Source organism: Argopecten irradians, chromosome 4 (assembly GCF_041381155.1).
Source record: "Argopecten irradians isolate NY chromosome 4, Ai_NY, whole genome shotgun sequence".
Taxonomy (NCBI): Eukaryota; Metazoa; Mollusca; class Bivalvia; order Pectinida; family Pectinidae; genus Argopecten; species Argopecten irradians.
The window spans coordinates 47,587,688-47,610,081 of NC_091137.1; positions in this window are offsets into that span (position 1 = coordinate 47,587,688).

Sequence of the window (22,394 nt, forward strand, 5' to 3'; positions counted from 1 at the left end):
GTTTCCGCGCCATTCTCGGATTTATTTTTTTTTTTCATTTGTGGAATAAAAAAACATGAAAAGGCCAATCAGAAAGCGAGAAACAAAGAGAAAATCAATTATTCTGATATGAATCCAAGAGAACAAAACATTGCTGGTAGTTACATTAACATAACAGAAAAAATATAAAGCCATCATACTAAAAAGAAACTTCCCCCGTAATCAATATTAGTTTTAGAAAGCCTTATATTTCCCAACTATCATTGACATTGATCATAAAAATAATTTCCTGTTATCAAAGTGTTCTTACAAGTTATTGTTGTTGTGGTTGTATTCTTCCACCTAAGTTACAGGTGTTGATCTTACAGATACAATCATATGTGATATATCCAAGTTTCAAAATAATAATGAAATTGCAATATGTTCAGGCAAATACGATAACTCTTTCATAAGTAGTATTATGCCTATAAGATTATATCAGTGCTGTTAGGCCTAATCAAATATGTAATTAACATTTTTAATCGGAATTTATTCAAAAAAAGACTCACTATCTCAAAGGTTTATGAGTCATAACCGTGCAAACATTTTAACCTGTTAATCTTTCCTAGGCAATATTTTTGAAAACTATAAGTGTTGTTAATTTAAATGTGATAATCATTCAAATGGACAGACAAAGATGTATGATGCTTTATAAACATTAGTTACAACGCAGAATTTATATCCAACAAGCCTATTGTGTGCATGTTTAGATTAAAACACACCTGAAGAACTCACCTCACGATTACTAATAACACCAAACAATTCACTGCTCCGCAGACATAAATATATTGAGTTTTAGCAGTTCTGTCAAATTTCATTTTGAACTCTCATTTGGACTTACAAAATCAAAATATAAATACTTATATTTTGATTTTGTTAGCATTTTCAATAATTGTGATTCTCAAAATATATGCTAGATTTCGGTCATGAATAACATTGAAACTTCATATTGATTTGTCAGTATTAAAAATAATAACAATAGTTATACTTAAAGATAGGGTCAGCACTATCATTTTAATGATCGAAATCGCAAACTTTTATGATATTAATTTGAAATTCATCTCGCCATCATGTCTCTGTCAGTCTTATTCACCATATGCTTTCTCTCTTATTCAAATCCTTCTTCTTTCCTGACTTTCCTCTCCTGTTTTCCTGTTATGCTATAAATTCGTCTCGCCACTTATTTTCTGACAGCCTTATTCACCATATGTGTTGTCTTTGGTTCAAATACTTCTTGTTTGCTGTCTTTCCTTTCCTGTTCGTTTACTGATCATTCTGGCTTCTCTTTTTGAAGGGCAATTCTATTTCCGTTTAATTACATTGATTTACACGAAATAAGTTACATCAACTGCTAACGTTATGTAATTGCTTTGCAATGAAATTATCTAATATTAAATATAATATATTGTCTTAAAATAAGAATAAAACCCAAAAGGACATGCTATTTATAAGACAATCATAAACTAGAGACGGGAGACGTGATGGTCAAATTATAACGTTAAATGCCACACATGGCCTTGATTACAACGTATTTAGACAGTTCCAGGGTCATCAAAAGTGAAGGGAAATCCCATCTCCTGGACCACACATTAGAAATGAGCAAAAGGGTAAACATCTAGCGATCGAAGCCGACTTTTATTTTATTGATCTGCTTTACGTTCTATCAATAAATAGTGATTCGTTATACTATCGATCTCGGCATCACATCAATACATACTGGCCAGGTGACCTGTCAAATAGCTGACAAGCATGTCAATCTCCTGTCACTCAAAGACTGGACCTCGCCTCACCAGTCAACCATGGAGCACAGGGAATTGTCGGTCCAATCAACCGTGACCGTTGAATGCTTCGGATTGTTAAATCCCTATTTACTGCTATTGTCTATGGATTATTTATAGGGATGTAAAATTATACGATTGATTTGCCGGTTTACGACTCAGATGGTCGTATATACTAGTATCCGTCATTGCAAGCAATACCAGCTGCATGTAATAACCTAACGATTTCTGTGATCTTTATATGTATATGGTTTGTAGAGGTATAGCTGATGTCCCTAATAACTGGCCAGGCAAGTTATGGGCAACATCGTGGACATTTGTTTTATTTTAGTTTTTGTCTTGCGTGGGTTCAGGGAATAAGAAATATATGTAAACAAAAACAACCGTGTCTGCTCGTGACAAAACAAAAAAAAAACATGACATTAGTATGGTTTGGCTATACAATGATTGATTATTGCATTCAGTTCAATTCATTCTAGAAGGTATTTGTTTGTACATCATGTTCATTTTATAAACTTTCATATATGTTTTATTTTATCGTTGTAAAAATAATGTTATAGTGATCATTCAAACATAATGGGCGATACACAAATTACCAAAATTAAATTATTTATAACGTGTTATAAACAAATCCATATTTCTTATAGAAACTATGACGTATTGCGTTATTTATTGCGAAACATAACAGATTAGCAGATCTAATTTCTCAATCAACTTAATACAAGCAAACCTGGTGATATTGCATCCCTTTCGCTCTCATGAATGATTCTTAGAAAAAAATATTATTAGATAGCAGGCGCACTCATTTAAAAGAAAAAAATATAATTTATTTCGTTAATATTGCAAATAAACTACATACAAATGAATCGCATAAACTAGTGGTAAACCTAAGTTGCTCTGCCTGTCTCATCTAGAGGTTAATTAAGTCCAAGTATGTAAATCTGAAAGCATAGGGAGACACAACTAACCCCACCAATCTTCAATATTGGGTAATAAAATAAAAAATAAGCTATAATGTGTACATTATGGTACATTATCGGGGTCCATGTCAAGTGAAGGCTAAATGAATAACATAAAAGTGTGAACGAACAGTCGAGCGACAGTGGAAGTGGACAAGGGTCAATCAAGTGGTCAACACCTGACACGTATGGTGGTAACTTGGTGTATAAAGTCTCGGCCAAAGATGGATCGTCTACTTAGCTGCATGCAATAATTGAATATATATATTTGGTATATAGTTCTCAGCTATATCATTTTCTATATAAATGCATCGACTCTCGTTAGAAGATCGATTACTAATAGCGTAATCGGCAATGTTGTCTAAATCAATTTCCTTAATCAGATCTATACAGAATATACCAATTGTCGTGGATATGTAACAAGGCAATACAACGTCTTGTGATTGTCATTGCGTCAACATTAAACTGATTATATTATTTTGAATATTTGGAAACCGTACAATGTTACATGCAATGAAAATGACTTGTTGATTTCATATAAGACAAAGCAACAACAAAAACAATATATATCTTATATTGAATTTGTACTACAAACAATATATATTTATATTCAATATAGATTATTTGTTTTTTTATTTTTTATTTTAATATTTACGCCACAGAAGACTATCAACAGAGTATAAATAATGAACATTAATGCTGTAAACCGATTTCTTTCGGCAGCTACTCAAGTTTACGATTTCCATTCCAAAGCATATTCGCGTAAAGAAAGTTTCGTGAATTTGAAGTTAAATGAAAATACCTTTCAATATTATTTTGGAAGATATTGATACGCGGAGATAAACATTCGTCAGCCCACCTTGACTGCGAAATTCGCAAAAATAAATAGCATGCGTTAGGAAGTTTACAGCATAGCATATGTAGGTATATACAATTGTATTCATGTTGGGCTTTTTAAGTTTTCGTGAGACATTCATCCATCTACGTCTATTTTAGGTTTTGAAAAGGTTTAAGATCATTCCAGTCGTCGTACGATTCTGTTATCGCATGAAGTCAAGAATGAACAGCCCAATACCTACCTTAGGACAAACTAAAATAGAGAAAATGGACAGAAAGTAGATAAAACTACCAGATAAGATCGATAGCTTAATCAATAATCAATAACTGGACTTATATATGTACAACACTGTATGCAATGTAGAATAGATAGGTAACAATGCTATCTAGGTATATTGTTTTCCTTAAGAGACATTTAACATAACGGATCACCAACAAGGTGCAAAATAAAACCCTGACCATTCCATCACAAATGTCCAGATCGTCTTATACTGACCACTGGTCAGTGATGAAAAACTAATGGAGAATATTGATTTTTGATGGTGTTCTATGTCACAAGTAACAGGTGCGCGGTGTTATATATAGATGGATGTGTTTATTCCGTTTTGTATGACCGATACGTTATCCTTAATAAGGGTGTGTGTCCGTCTGACCGGACCGAGTAGTGGACAGTCACACAACCACTATATATAAATCATTACTCCAAACCACATATCTATTTAACCCGCAAATAAAGTTAATAGCTAGGGGGATTTAATTTGAACAAAAATATGAAAACATATCTCTATAAATTCTGCAAAATACATTAAAGATGACTAATGGTATTTTGTATCTCTATCAAAAACAGGAGCAGACTAATAAGTATTTTTCTTCAGTTACACTATAGCAAATAGCCAGGGAAAACATAATTTTAAAGCAAAATATGACAAGATATCACAATACATTACGCAAAATATATTAAATATGACGAATAGTGCTTTTTTATCAAAAACAGGAGCAGACGAATAAGTATTTTTCTTCAGTTACAAAAGTTACTTACTTTACAACATAACCACCATTGATAAGTTTAGGCTTCTTATTTTACTTTAATAAAAAGTATTAAAATAATTAATTGCGTTTCGAAAACAGTATATGGTACTATGTCCTATATGGAATGAAGTACTGATAGCGCTCCCACCAAAAGTAAAACAAGTTATGTTATAATATTTTTTGTGTTGATACCACATATTGTTCAAACAAATAATATTGTTTATACTGTGTCGACGGTGGATCATTTTAAATATATTGTACAAGATTTATCAAAACATTGTACAAAATTGATTATCTGACATATTGTCAAACTGTTTTTCTGATATATCATTACATATCAGTTCAATCTCAATAACTATCAAATCGTATTCAATTAATCTTACAGAATTAGCCTTAAATTCAAATTAGGTTTAATGCCGTATAATTGGGCAATCTATTAATGATAATATGTTTAAAAGTTAAAGTTTAAATAAATTAAATGCCAAGTTTACAAAGGTTATAACTAGCGTAAACTGTTATATTTCAAAGAATTTTAACATGAAAACAACATTAAGGTATTTGTTAGCGACGAATCACCATATTGGTAGAATACACATTCATCGTAGTAGTTCATTGCCTAATCATCTTATCGTCTCACCCGTCTCATAAATGCCGTCAAAAGTACAGTAAAGTGAATCTTCACCATCCGTAACATGTCATTATATTTTACAAATCACTAAGAGCACGAAAGCTCCAACAAAACAGCCATCTTCTTACGATAAAATGGACGATGAAACAGGCGATATGATAGATGACAAATTGTATATACACACGAAAGAAATATCAAATGTATTTTTGTTTTCTCTTTTTCTAGTGTTTTATGTACTTACCTTTGTTAACAAGTTAATGTAAAACCTAACGATAAATGTGTATTGCTGGTTCTATGCCATCTGTTAGTGTTTTAGAGGTATCATTTTAATATATTATTTATAAAGACTTGCCTTTTTCAAAACTTTTTTTAGATATAATATTAAATAAAACTGCAAAAAGTAAGTTTCAGTGATAACTTTTTTCATAAATATCAGAGTGGGACATCATGTGTATAGACACGTGAAATAACTCAATATATCTTTATTTTAAATAGTTACTTAATAGGCACGTGTTGCGTCATTTTTCTCTCTGCAATATGTTTGATTTATGGATAATTTAAATATATATCCCTAATTATTTCAATTCATTTGCATGCTATTATACAGTTTTTTAATAGGAAATGTACGCATTTTAGCGAGTTCATTATTCGTAAATTCACAACTCCGATTATATTCTATTTCAAAACATCATGAGATAAGATATCAACATGACAAATTATTCCTATAAGATAAAGAACAGAATTTTGTAGATTTTTAAGTCTTACTATCTAGTATATCTCTGTAACGTTTTACAGTCGTACGATAAATTATTATTCAACCAAAGGTGCTTTTCTATATTTAATTTTTATTTATTTAAAACTGATACCATAAATTGCAATTAAGATAAAAAAGATTATATATTTATGTTGTTTTTATCTATTTAAAATTGATACATACATTACAATTCAAATAAAGATTTTTCTTAACTTTATGTTTATTATTATTTATTTCAACTATACACTAAGCATCACTTATTATAACTCGTATACTTGTTTTATTACATTATATACATAATATGTGTTTTATTTGCAATAATTCACTCATTGTTATAGGGTAGAACCATAAAGCAATACAAAACTATTGCGGCATTCTTCTATCGCCAAAATAAATCTAACAATACTCGGAGCGGATCACAGCATTGTACGCAATGGTACTGTCAAACATTGTACTGACCTCGAGCCGTCAGGTCGAGATCTCGCGATATATCGTTTTACCTTAGTATAACATGACAAATAGTTGTTAGAATTGTATATGTTCATTTGGCATACATACAAACAAAAATATAATCCCCACCAATCTGACCTCCCAGTTACAGAAAAGGTGTCGAAGCATTCTAAACGGTCTTTCATTATTGGTTAATATGTCAGACTAGAGATTAGCAGGACTTTATATGAGCCCTCACGATAGTCAGACATCAATTCAGTCAGTCCTTATGTGTATTGTCTGTTTGTCATAGACGATTGTTTATTTCTGATATAGTTGTACAAATCATTTTTCAGATTAACATGATCAATTTATTAAAATAATAAATGTATCAATCATCCAGAACGCCAGATTTTTATATTTCAATTATATTCTTAGCAATAAAACGCAACACTTAGGATTTTTTTTCATGTTCAAAATTAAAAATAAAAGGTGTGAAAATGATTTTTATTGTCTTTTGTCTTCAATAACATCAATATCCCATTGTATGACATTACGAATAACTTAGCGACTGAATTCAGAATTCAACTATTGTTACCTTATTTATACATTCTTTTATGCACAACTGTTTATACAAAAAATAGTTTTAACTATAAAACGACGAACAACGCCTAGGATAAGGAGTATAATGTAACATAACACAGGAATAATTCGTCTCAACAGCCACAAAGGAGGACTGAAATACAGATTAGCACAAGATATACAATGTATGTATCAGCCTATAGTTGCTCCCTCTAAAGCCCTTACTCTGTTTGTCCTATCAACATTAAGAGGGGAGGGGTGTATTTAAACGTCAACTTATTGTGAAATAAACGCAGCCACCCGTTCAGTGCGATATAATTGGATTCCATACAATAAAAAAACTATGAGTTTCTCTGATAATGGTTTATTTGTTATTTTAAATCTCCTGCTACAATGTTTACTTGTTTTTTTTTCTGAACTTTGTTACCAATTTGAAGAATTGCACTTATGTCGTTATCAAAGTAAATGTGTTATTTAGTAAATAAATGCTAATTAACTTAAGAAATAGAATGTTTTGAAATTATCAAATTAAGGAAAGTTATTTGTGTGTTTAACCTCCGAATAGCAATTTACAATACATAATTTTCCAATATGCTTTACTGAATAAATAATTGGCATTACTATTTTGAGATGAAATATGCAACATACATGTAACTAAATATAACTACATTCCATACCAATATTACAGTATTATATACCATTAAACATAGAATTTTAACAACCTAGCAAAGCAAATGTTCTTCAGGAAAAAAAAATTAAATTGCAAAAAAGAAGAAAAAAAGAAAAACGATAATTGGAACATTAGTTTTAAAATGAAGCAAAACTATTTTCAAGGATGCATTATTCCAAAATGAAAGTAAACAATTACAGATGTGAGCATTAGACATGAATAAAACTTAATGTGATGCGATCCCTAAGATTTGTTGAGTATTAAGAAGGACTTATCATTCATGGTTTTGTTGCATTACTGACATGGGGCTAGTGATAGAAAGAGGAATGGGTATATCTTCTTCAATTTATAGTTTTCCGGCTCGTGATATCCCCATATCAGGTCATTGTCTAAAGCGTTAGTTTGGAAATTATATTTCCTACAACAACTGTATGAATTAATAAAAATAATAAAAACGCATAACAAAGGTAATGCGATGACTTTCATTAATACAGTAATTCCCTGAAACGGAGAAATACGAAGAGAGAAATAATTGCTGTATAATTGTGTATGACTGTGTTGCATTTCAATCGACAATGCTACTTTTTATATCAGAAAAAAAGTATTGTTTGTTTTAAGTTTTAAGTCCCATCGACAGCCATTTAGACCAAACTTTTAAATTAAATCGTAATAAAAGATTAAAATGTAAATGTGTGATATTGTGTCTCGAAAACCATATTATCATATTCGCATACAATGTAAGTTATACTTCGCAAATAAAAAATATAAAGATAAATAAGATTAATAATGAAAAAGTTCAGAAAAAAAGATACATGTCATTCGAAGAAACTGTACAATTTAATTTAAAAAAAGGGGTTCAATAGGCCGTAACTTTCATCTGACTATTAACCCAATACAACATACAGTAGAAATACACAGTTATTGCGAAAATGGATAAAATACAACACACAACATGGGCTAAAAACGTTAACCTTATATTTGAAAGACAATTAAAACATTGTGTTCTATAGAAGCTGTTCAGATGAACTTGTCAGATTTTGTTTTCAAGTAGGTCAAGGTCATTCTATGAACACATCTGAAGTGCTTTGTCCAGCATGAATGCTGGACAAAGGCTTATTTTCTGAATATTTGAGGTCCTTAAATTATTGCAAGGTTGTTTGAATATTTTTATCTACATGTATTAATCTGAGATACGTTGACCAAAGAGTAGCCCTTTATCCCAGCATGTTACAGGACAAATATCCGCTTAAAGAATAAAATTCAATTAAAGATCTTAGCCTAATAGACACCTGTGACCTTGAATAAATTGCAATGTCATTCAGTTAAACAAACTTGGTAGCCCTTCATCCCATGTTGCAGGACCATTAATATGTCTCTAGACCGACAAAAGGTTTAGACTATTTGAACAACGTGGCCTTGATTGAATATCATGGTCATTAATTTAAACTAACTTCGAAGTGCTTTATCCAAGAACGCCATAAGCCAAACATCAAGCATATGGGTTTAGTTTAAAAATCGTTTAAAATTGTGTAGGCTATATAACCCCTGAGACCTTGAACGAAGGTCGAGAAAATCCGTCCCAGGAGGTTTCAGGCCCAATATCTAGGCCTCTTAGTTAATAAATCAAGTTAGATTTTAACCTATTTAATCATGAATAAAGGTCAAGGTCATTAATTTGAACAGACTTGGTCTATATATAGGCTATATAATACACACGTAAAACAAATCTAATTACAGATGATGAAAACAGTATATATACATATTGAGAGTTTATTTTTTTGAATGACCGCTGATGTGATTTAAAATGATAGACAGATGAACATGACGGATCGGGCATTGATAATTTGCTTCAGTGAATAAAATGATATTTTAAGCGGACGCTAATTCCCGAGCGTTAAAGGGTGATACATCCAGCCGGTAGCCTGACGAATTTAATGGTATATGCCAAAAGGTGAGACGCGGGGTGCCCTTGCAGATTGGCTCAGGTACGTCTGGTAAAAGGTACAGTTTTGACAGGTGATCGGTACGGCCTTCTTCACCTGGGGACTCAGTAGGATCGACTGATACATGATCCTTTAATTTGATAGCTAAAGAAAAGATGTTTAATAGTTTGAAGTCAAATACCATATTGGGTGACATTCGGCTCCATGTTGTACTCTCTCGTCATTCAAACACGTCCCCCTTTTTTATTAAATGTTTTCGTTTTTCTCCGCGCTCGTAAATGCATATATTCCCCCCTGAATCAAAATTTCCATCAAAGTTTTTTCCTCTTATTAACGGTGTATGACATCAATCGTAGCGTTTAACTTATCATTGAGTTAATCGGCTCTTCACAATTATCAATGATACGGACAAGCACTTTACATACTATAGCTTATAGAAAACTTCACGTTAATCAGACGGATAGTGTCATAAAACAGGGGTCAAATGTCAACGGAAATAACATTTAAAATACACTAAAACACTATCATTGATTTTCCAATACTGTTAGTATTACTTTATACATCAATAGTATTATGGTTGGATACGTTTTTGAAGACCAACAATTATCCCTAAAACAATGATTATATTGAATGAATCATGCTAACATAGGTTAAAAAAGCACTATTTTGTGAAGATATTGGTAGTTGGGTTATTGGGTTATATACGCCCTATTAACAGCCAAGGTCATTTAAGGACGGCTTTCCCTGTATGTGATATGTATGTGTGAATGTCTGTATATTTTGGAAGGTTACGGTATGTCTCATTGTGATAGTTGATCTCTTGCCCTTCGCGAGCAAACCTTAACACTTCTATTACTTTTTCCAGATAATATATATATATATATATTGGAACGTGACAGGTATTGCTTTAAATACCTATTAACTTCATTAAGGATTGATTTGACTTGCTTTATTTTAGTTCATCCTTTTGATAAAATCTATTCCCGTGAAATGCTTTAGTCCATGTGATACGCTTTGTTTGAAGAAATTGTTACGCCGTTGATCAGATCACCAGATGAAAAGTTTCAAAAGTCAACGCCATATTTATATCATGGTATTATGGTAAATTGATTTATAAGCCAAAACAAACTGCACATTACATACGATTTTTTATCTAGGTTTACCAAGGGATTCTTTTGTCTTTTGTATACGTTCGTTATTTTGATAGTCAAAGAGGAAACATATGCTGCCATATGCGATTTTGAGGAGAGTTGCACACTCGTTCTACGCCTTCCAGATGTAAATTTCAAGGCAGATATATTATCAAAACACAAAAAGTGGTACGAAGAAAAGCATGTCAAAATTATTGTTTCTATCTAACCATCAGAGGAACATGCGTGGCATAAATCATCCATTTATTTGTGGCATTTAAAATTAATTATCGTAAGGTTTCTTTCTTGTTTCCCCACATGACTTATTTTAAAAGACTCATTACAAATAACACCTCTTGAAGTCTTGTTTTTCTTCAACTTTCTCTGCTTTCAATGAGTTGCATTTAGATCTAAAAGGAATCGTCATAAGCAATAAAAATCAAATTATTATTATTTAATTCCGAATAAATAACATAAGTTTGATAGAAGATAAAATATAATGTGTACAAATACTCGAATTAGTCTGAATATGATTTGGTATTATCATGATATATTCATGAAATTTCTTGCCTTAATCTTCTCTTCGTTTAGTGTCTTTCTTGAAAGCACCTCACTTAGAGCGATCGGCCCTGTGAGTATATGCCCTGTAGCCGAGACACAACAGAGCTTATTAAACTGGTAGTTTCTGTTCCTGTTTAGATTTCAGCATCGGAGAGTGTTGGGCGAAAGGTTTGCTCGTTGTGGGATGTTTTTGGTGACATGGTTTAGAAACACAGTATAGTTCAAAAAGGACAAAAATTCCACTTTTGCAAAGATAAACAGAACCTATATATACATTCCAACACATCACAAATATAGTCTGTATGCAAGCGCTTTGATTTCAAGCCTAAGTAACCAACCAACGAAATGGAACGTCAACTAAACAATAAAATATTATGTGATTAAACATGAAATAAAAACTTCGTTTGGCATTCATTTAAAGCCATCATTATATCTAATAAATAAATGTTGAATACCCTTGTGATGGAATTTAAATAGAAAAAAACAAAACCAAAAGAAACCTGCGATCGATCTCTAACACTAAAGATTATTTTAGAGATCGATCGTAGATTTGTTTTAGTTTTGTTTTTTCTATATTATATATATATATATATATATATATATATATATATATATATATATATATATATATATATATGGTAATGTATAATCAAACTAAATATATTCAGTGATGTATGATGCAGCCAAATAGGTAACGTATCTAGTTCATAACAGAAACGCCTGACTTAGTAAAATATTCATATACCATCACTAAATTCTATTCTCGTCCATTTTAACGGCGCATTTTATCATTACAATATTTCCTGATATACAACATCGCCCTCCCTACATTGGCATAGAGATGTGATTTAATCCATTTTTACACTCAGTTTCATGGTTTCAAAACACCGCTGTGCAACTCCACATGAAATTATATTGACATTATAACTAGATATACGGTTATAGAAGCTTTGATATAAATATAAAGCGAAGCTCAACCCTCTGGAAAATCGATTTAAGATATCGCATAGCTCGAGGAAACAACAATACCAAAGTTTTTGCATGAGAGTGTAAAGCCATATGTACGTAATCTATGGAATCCTGCCGGGTTTTGAAAGAACTGATTTATTTTGGTAGTGGCGGAACAGAGTTCCATTCAGACAAATGTGAATTTGGAAAACCGTTTAGTACTCGAGTGACGAAGCAAAAAAAAAAGAATACCATCGCTCAGCAACAGAGCGCGCGCCACGTTATCATTAGAAGTGTAATATACCCCTTTTTATAACATCACATTATATATAGCCTGTGTAAACAAAATAATAGATTAATCTGATATTATGTCATGTGCTTTAAAAAAAGTTAATCTAATTTTGAATATCGTAAGAATACCCTGCACATTTTACACTGACGCCTTTTCTAATAAAATGTCCAATGTGTTTAATTCAAGTATTTTATGTATGGATATGCGTTTTACAAACGGTATTCAACTACATTGTATTCATATCAAGTGAATAAAACTAACTTGTCATATAGGAAAACACTTGACAAGAACGCTCCGAGACATATACAAATTGATACTTTACCTGTTAAGAGACAAACGCTCTGACGGACTACACCTGTGAAATGGTAGGGAGGGGGCGATCTGTCTGTTAAGCCTTTGTGTCCATAACGCCAGTACCCAAACCCCATTGTCACTTCTAATCGACATGAGCCATGCGGTAGCTCCGGTCCTTCTTAAAACCTCAGCTTTAAAAAGACAAAAGCCTCCGTACCATCGATGAAGGTCGTCATTGAAATGCGACACAGAATTAAACATTGATATTAAAGATAACAAACTATACCAAATAGAACCTGACAAACTAGTCTTGTTTGATAATTGTACCCTTCAACTCATATCAGAAAATTGAAAATGAAACTTGGCGTAGAAATCATGGTCATTATTGTGTTTGAATTGTTACAAAGATGTTTAAGATCGATAACAAGCGTCAAACAGTTAAGGCATTTCTTGTCTCTTAATATCAAAGGAAGCACCCTAGAGTTCTGTAATCGCTGGCATGTTACACTACTTACGCTTACTGTTTTTATTTTTTGAAGTCTCAGTTACATTTTAGGTTGGGGTTTTTTTTGGCGGGGTGGGAGGGGGTGTTTGGGGTTTTTTTTGGCGGGGTGGGAGGGGGTGTTTGTTTGTTTGTTTGTTTTTTTGGTTTTTATTTTTTTTATTACATTTATTGTCCTATTAATAGCTAGAGTCCCTTAAGGACGGTTTTACATGTGCTATGGTGTGTGAATGTCTGTATCTTAAAGCCAATAGTCATTAGCAGTGTAACCTGCCAGTAATTACAGAACTTTCGTACATTTGCTTTGATATCTAGAAACAGGTTCTTGGCTGTAAGTATGACGCTAATCTAAAACACCAAACACAATACAAGGAACTTTTATGGTGTCATCTCGCTGAAAGATGCTACCGAAGAAACCAAGCAAGCACAATTCATCCTGTCATATTATACTGACAACGGGCAAATCAGTCGTCCCACTCCCTTGATGATGAAGCGCTAAGCAGGAGTAGAAACTACTACTACTATTATAGACTATGTTGTGTCTCGGCCAGCGGACAGAACCAATAGCCTACCACATAGAGGCGAGCGCTCAATCGAAGGCGAACAGTGAGACGGTGTCAAAGGGGATGTTAGGAAGAAGTCGGTGTGGGATAATAGATGCAATGATAACGCCCTATATACCCGCAGAGTCCACATTTACATACTTGCAATTTGAATCGAAGACAAATTGAAAAGCAAGTTTCGGCATACATTTGATGTTTAATAGTTTGAAGTGGTCTCATTTTCATTAATGACTTTTAATGATTATAAAACCCCCAAAACTCTTTTTAAAGCGTCATTTTTCTTTCTCCCGTCGATGCATGTTTGAACACCAGAATACAAACTCAGAGCCAAAGAATCTTGAAGATTATATCCCAAATTTAGTCGTCTATGTGCCATGGCAGCATGTAGAATTTAAACGCCATTTCTAAGCAGGGTGTCGTCGATAACAGAGAAGCTGACTGCCCTGGTGCCTCGGTCTTTTCCGTGTCCATCGTCTTAAAATGGGTTTCAGAGTGATAGTCGAATCATAACCACTTAATTGTAATAGAAATACATATGTGCAATAAATATCACTAAACATATCCATCGCGGTTCTGTCGTTCAAAGGATGATTAGATTAATTATTTAATTAATGAAAATTTCAACATTTTGTAAGATTAGTATAACAATGAATTATATTATATGGACTCGAAAACTATCTTTAAAATCTTATTAAATTTTTAATAATTTGTGTCATGTTTACGCAAGGACATTGAACATTGCGCTTTCCTCTCAAGCTTAAATCTAAAGCAGAAGCAATGTCGAGGACGACATCTGGAAGAATGTGCAAACGAATAAAAGTGGGTATTTCAGCGAATAAAACTTTAAACGATATCAGTATTCGAAATCTATACATATGTTTGTTTAAATTTAATTATTACACAAGTTTTACTTTACATGCTTAAGTGAGATAGCAATATGAATGGTGTTTGTTTGTTTGATCAATTAACGTCGTGTTAACAGCTAAGGTCATGTGAGGACGGCCTCCCATGTATGCTGTGTATTGCGTGTATGTTGTGCGAAATGTGTGCCTTGTGAGACTGCGGTATATTCATGTTGTGTCTTCTTGTATAGTGGAACTGTTGCCCTTTTTATCATGCTATATCACTGAAGCATGCCGCCGAAGACACCAAGCAACACACCCCGCCCGGTCACATTATACTGACAACAGGCGAACCAGTCGTCCCACTCCCTGTATGCTGAGCGCTAAGCAGGAGCAGAAACTACCACTTTAATAGTCTTTGTTGTGTCAAGGCCAGCGAACAGAACCCAGAGCCTTCCTCACAGGGGCGAACGTTCAACTCAAGGCCAAATGTGAGGCGGTGCCAAGGGAGGCATTAGGAAACATAAAGTCAGTTAGTAAGAAAAGAAAAATAAGAAGAATTTAACTACTATTAGGAGACAACACGAATATACCGCTGCCTCCCAAAACATAAAGACATCCACACACTGCAGCACATTGCAAAAATGACCTTAACTGTTCATAGGACGTGCATCTATATTAAACCAAACCAAATTAAGTTTCATTGTTAACGAAAAGAAGCCTCAAACAAAATAAATTAAACAGATACCAGTTACACGTAAATATCATCAGGTTATCCTTCGAGTGCAATTAATCATTAAATCTTTATGAAATCTATATTGAGATGACATTATTAATATCACTTTATGAATGTCCACCTGTAAATCCATGTACTGCAAAGAAAGAAATTGTTATTTTCAAATAGTCAAATACGAGACGTCAAAATATATTGTCAAAAGATGAGGTATTAAAGTGTGTCATTTTAAATTCCATTAAAATCAAATGGCCTTGCGACAGATTTATGGGGCGCTTGTGTCGTATGCTCTCTTTACAGTTAATGTAGCACTCTGACGGACACATATCAAATTTTATTATAGTCGTTGCTCTCAAATATCATGCCATCAGGGACACTTTGACTCGTGCGATAATAACTGTGATTTCGCTAATTGCGCATTACGTCTTCGATGTCCACCAACAAAACTACCGCGTGATAAAGCCTCCAAATTGGGTTATGATTGACAAAATAACAAGTTTGTTAACATCCCAAAGCAAACATGTCCACCTCATTCTCACACCGAACGTGATTTGATGTGACATGTCGTGATTTAGATCTGAGTGACCTGAACGCTTTACGGGCACTAGTGAACCCACTGGTCAATCACCTATGCGTATGAGTGACAGAGACGGTCGAAATTAGCTGCAGTAATCTACTGAGCGAGACCACCGTTACAAACTTGTCAACGATAATGTCTTGAGTAAATATTATTTCCAGCGATCAATACCGAATCAATTACGTGTCTCGTCCTCAGATATCTGTCGAGCACTAACGCTGCAACTCAGAACTGTTTTCTATAGAAATATTGAAATATGATGTGAGAATAATTAGGGATTTACGATCAAGCTTCTGATATCGATATGGCTGTGCAGGAAATGGAAGTCGACATAGAAACCTGCTCGTCTCGGAGTTTCAATTAAGAATTTGATGGTATAGTGACAAGCAGTGTTCTTTTAGCTAGTAAGACAATATTATGAAAGAAAAAATCTTTTGTTGTTGTCTAGTGTTCCGGAAGTTCGTGTTCAGTGCCAGAATTTCGAATTACATTCGTAGCCATTGGCGGGTTTATCTGTGCGAATGACTATAGTTATATTTGGATTAAATTGCACTTTTAAACACGAACAAAAGATATGTACTTTGAAAACTGAAATATGAACTATTAGAGATGAAATTATTTTATATGTAATTATCTTGGTACGGAATTATAGGAATTGTACTTTAATTTACTAATTTTTCTCAGAATGTGGTAAGGTGTCATTTGGCTTAAGTTTATTCGAATAACGTTCTATTAACGGCCAGAGTTAACGATACTTTCCATCCGCGAGATATACACCTGTGACTCGATACGATACTTTCATCCGCGAGATATACACCTATAGTCCGGTTTGTCTTGGTTCGGATTCAGGTTTGCTTATTACATTTCACTTAAGCAGTTATAAATACCAGCAATGTTGTATAAACGTTGTTATGAACGGAATTGGATTGGTCAGTCATTGATGGCCACGTCGTATAGGCACTGGTTCTGTATATACAAGAGTTGAGAGGATCCCATACTCGAATCCCAGTAAGTACATAATCTGGTCCTCGGTTTCAGTTGTATTGCCCTTCTGATATTCAGTTTTGGTAAATTACCGAACAAATATTCAATACAGTAAGGTAGAAGGTAATGTCTTTTATTGTAAATTTTGGTGTCGTATATAGCATAATGTCACACAATTGTACAATATCTGAATATCAAACCATATATAGCATAATGTCACACAATTGTACAATATCTGAATATCAAACCATTACATTACCATTGAAAACAAAATACAGAATTTTGCCTCCCCAATTTATGGGGCATTATAAGTATACCTGCTGTAACATAGTTCATGATCGTAAAAGGCGACTAAATTAAGGATCTGATGTGGTCTGTTCTTTCTGTCCGACTTTATCTGTCCTAGCGTCTCCCATGACACCCCCTCATATCACTTTTGGCTTTCAGCTGAGCGCTTGTCCCTGTGCGGGATGACAATGGGATCTGTACTCTGGCCGTGACGTACCATAATCTATAAAAACGGCAATTTCTGCTCCTGCTCAGCAAGCAGTATAAAGAGAGTGGGCCGCCCGGTTGCCCATTGTCAGTATGTGACCGGGTATGGGATGTGGTGTCCGGTGTCTGGCGGTGTGTTTCAGTAAGATAACACTATAGAATGTGCAATAATGTGTATTATTGCAAAGAGACACAAAAAGACCCAAAATATATAGACATACTCATTTACACATTGCATCCATGTGAATGATTCTAACTTTCAATAAGACGTAGATAAACCAACCAATATTAATTAAAAGTGTTATATCTGTAGCTAATTGCTTAAAGCACCAAACAAAAAAGGCAACAAGCTTAAGAATACTGTCTCATTTATGAAGTTATGGAATATCTTCCATCCGGACGGGTTGCCTGCTTTCGATCTTTAGCTCTATGTTCTAGTATGATTGCTAGTATGATATGCTTCTAATATTGATTCTAGTCTGATATGCTTCAGTCTTAATTATCATATCACTTTCCATGTGCGTACAAAATGGCTACCCTCCATAATCTTAACTTTAGATAGGAGGCAAAGCAAAAAACTACCAAACTGAACATCTCTTGTGGTTATATTAAAATTGTAAAATGACGTACTATAAGTCCTATTCTACTTAGAATAATCATTTGTTGGAGCTATCATTGTTTTCTATTAGATGTGCACTGATTTTCCTCTTTTCTAATTGACTTATACATCACGTGGGATTCGACGACATTATCTAAAATTGAATTCTTCAGGATGACGCCTTCTTGTAATTAGATTCGATCCACTCCCCCGGTATTATTTAATTCTTCAAAAACGGTATAAAGCCACACGTCGATAAACTGATAAATAGTATATTTAGATATGCTCTAATATTCTTATTGGCTAATGTATGTTTCATATATATATATCATATCAACTGGAATGTTCCAATTTTAGAAACACGATGTTAATATTCATTTTGTGAACGTCATTGCCCTCACGTTGTGTTCTTCAGGGTGGCGTCCTATGGCCATAGTTTTTTTCATTTAATTTACATAAAAAATACTAAAAAACCTACGTAACTGATATGAAAATTAAGGGCCTTTGATTCGGTCCATATAGTGTTATAACGTCATGGTTGAATTTAGAATATATAATGTTTAATTATTTCAGGTCGGTATAACACCATGTGAGCCTCCATAATTGATAACCATTGCTACGATGTATCAAAGGATAGTTTAAGCTTGAAAATAGTTAATTGCATCCCGAAAAAATACACTAAATAAATCGAAATAAAATCGCGGGAATGGCATGTTATGAACCAAATACAGCACGAAAATGGTTATGAAATAAATGGACCACTTGAAAATATTTCGACACGCATGGTCAGTGCGCCATGCAGGTGGGACATTAAAATTGTACCTGCTGTCTTATGCATGGCCTAAAAGGACGTGAGCGTTCGCCACTGTGAGGAACGTTCTGGGTTCTGTTCCCTGGCCGAAACACACCAAAGTCTAATAAAGTATTAGTTTCTGCTCCTGCTTAGCACTCAGCATACAGAGAGTGGAGCGGTTGGTTCGCCCGTTATCAGTATAATGTGACCGGTGAGGTGTGTTACTTGGTGTCTTCGGCGGCATGTCTCCGTGATATAGTACTGTAAAAAGGGCAACAGTTCCACTATACGATAATACACAACACGAACATAACGCAGTCTCCCAAAACACACACCTCGCACTTTCCACACGCTACACGCTGCATACATGGAAGGCCGTCCTTACATGACCCTGACTGTTAATAGGACGTTAAAATAATCCAAACAAACGAACAAACAAACCTAAAAGGCGACTTAATTAACATCTTCCCCATTTTATAGAGCCATCTCACTAACGCATACAACCAGAGACCCCGGAAAGTGTATCCCACCCGGTCACATTATACTGACCAAGGACAAACCAGTACTCCTACGTTATGCTGAACCTTCGCAGGATATAGTTTACAGACTATGCTGTATCTTTGATGTAAAATATGGTTAGGGTGCAAATGATTATACACTAGTCAAAATCCCCAACACAGCAAAACACAAAACTAACTAAGAAGCACGTTGAAGAAAGAATCTAGTTCACATAGATTACGATAGGTTACAGAGTTCAGCCTGTCTGCCGGGGCTTGTAGCATCAGGTGATGAAAATATGTCTGATTATGCCTTCCTAAGATAACTCGTAAATAACAGCTGAAACAAGAATAAATGCAAGAATGGATTTTCTCTTTGCCTACATTAAGTACTGTTTTACAACCTCCTTTTGGCACATGTTACGACCTTCTCATTAAAGCACCCATTCAGAACACCACAGATTGTTCCATTAGACCTTCATGGTTATTAGTTTTTATTACTGAAAATTGTTTCTAGAAACAAAATTAAGATTAAAAATATATGACGACCTTCAAACATATTTTTAATACTGATAATTACTCTACATTAAGAATATTTTTATCAGTATATATAGACTCCATCAATATATCGATTCGATTTGGTATTATATCATTCGGTGCGGTTTTTTTTAATACATTAATATTTTTTTAATTGATTATCAATTTTTAAAGACAAAACGAAATACGTAATTAAGAACGTCACACATTGATAACTTATTAAAACTCAATATGCAATTAACTATATCAACCCATAATGATACACAGTTGAGAATATGAATTTCTTATTTAGTAATTATGCATGCCAGAATAGAACACTATTTCCAGTAAATGAATTAGGTGTCAATAAGATCAAGGTCTATATTTCATTATCATATCACGTTGTTCGCACGTGCTGATTTTACAGTTAAAATATCAATGAAAGAAATTCAATAACATGATTGGTATTAAAGATGCCCCAACGACGAGAGAGCATAAAAGATACTCATTATTTAAACAATTGATTTTAATTGATTGATGTTTAATCAAGTATATATGTGTATAATTAACACAAAAATACATATTAAATAACTTGTTTGAAATATGGTGCATGCACAATCAGTACCTTATTGAATAAAGGATGTTGTGTCATGGAGTTTTTCGGACCGCAATTAATCACTTTGATATTAAAATAAAAAAATTAAACTTTTCAATGGTGGTAGTGGTGTAATGTAAGTACCCTTTGTAAATGAAAAATACAACTTCGCCTGCTCCTGCTTTTAGTGAGAAAAATATCGTTCGTCAGTGGTGTACAATCTTTAATTGTATGATGTAATCTAATAAAGAAATGTTAATTGAGAAAGCTTGCCATTGAAGGGGGATAACTGTATTTGCTTCCTTGTAAAATTTAAAAAGAAATTAATAGCTATTTGAAACGTACATCACACTTAATATATCGTCATTGTTTGATATCAATGATATCAAAATCAATTATCAATATATAAATTTTAAACTTTAAAATCCAATCTAACAGGTACAAAGAAACATTTAATTCGTCATTTGGAAGACATTTGATGTTTGAAGAAAAGGTTTTCCAACATTAACAGGTTCCCTTCAGAAATGCAAATATATAATCAAGTTCATCAGTCCTAATACACCGACATAAAACAAAGTTATTAAATGGGCTACAACTACAGCATGCTCACATGATTGGGGTTTAAATCAGTATACAAATATAGAAAGGGCATATCTTATGCATAATTAAAGATAAATCACAAGTATTGAACTCACACAAAGGATGAAATAAGCTATTTTGCAAAGAATGTATTTAAACAATTTCAAGAAAAAAAGCAAAAGGATTTGGCATTAGACAAAAGCTTTTTTAGCCATCTCGAAAGTACTTAACATAATAATAAAAGTGCACTTTAACAAAGAATCGTTTGTATTACTTCCTCTCGTGATATTGATATGTGCATCTCTTTTGATAGTTGAATAATTAATTAGATTTTATTTTAAATTTAACTATTTCTGTTTTTGGTTTATTTTTCATATTTCTCACACGATTTTGCGTGTAAGTCATAAAGATGGTCCTTCCGTATCACGTTACTGTGTAAAGAACAGTTAAATGATAACGTGACTCGCATTACTGTCATAGTTCAACTGGTGAGTATATAATCAGCACAATGAGTTGTGAGAATACTAAAGGTCAATAAAACATACGATTGACTATACCATTAATGACTCATTCAAAATTATCATTTTTACCACATATGCTCATAATATATGGCACAAATATTGACTTATTTTCAAATTACGATAAAAAAGAAACAAAAAGGCATTTGATTTTCTATCTGACAAAACGTCGGTAAATAGTCGGTGTTTTGTCTATGATAGATCGCCTACTGGTGAATTGGCTCAGTAGTTTCGCTGTGATCCTTTCGTGCGAATACATCCATCTCCGATCCAGTGATCCGACAATTCCCCTCATAGAAAAGTCTATGCAAATATCTCATTTAATGCATGTTAACAGAAACTGATAATCCCGCTTATATTTTCATACTTCCTTATATAAGCATAACTTCTAAGCATTTCAATGTCACAAAGAAACATATATGTTATATAACATATAGAGTTATTTCTTTTATTTCATATACAAAATGTTATGTCAACACGATATGTAACTCTTTAAGCATTTTCAAACCATTGTCTGTTTTCGGCAAAACAGAATGTTTAAAGTGAAGAATGCAATTAGCCTATACTGATATTTGTATTGCTAAATAAATGTATTCTATTTAATAAAGGATGATTCTGTATTAACAATATCATCATACTTCTATGGCTGTTTTTTTTTTTTTTTTTTTTTTTTTTTTACTCATATTCAACTTCAATAAACTGGTTTATATGTTGTTGTTGTAGGTTTTTTATGATATAGCGCAGCCGTAA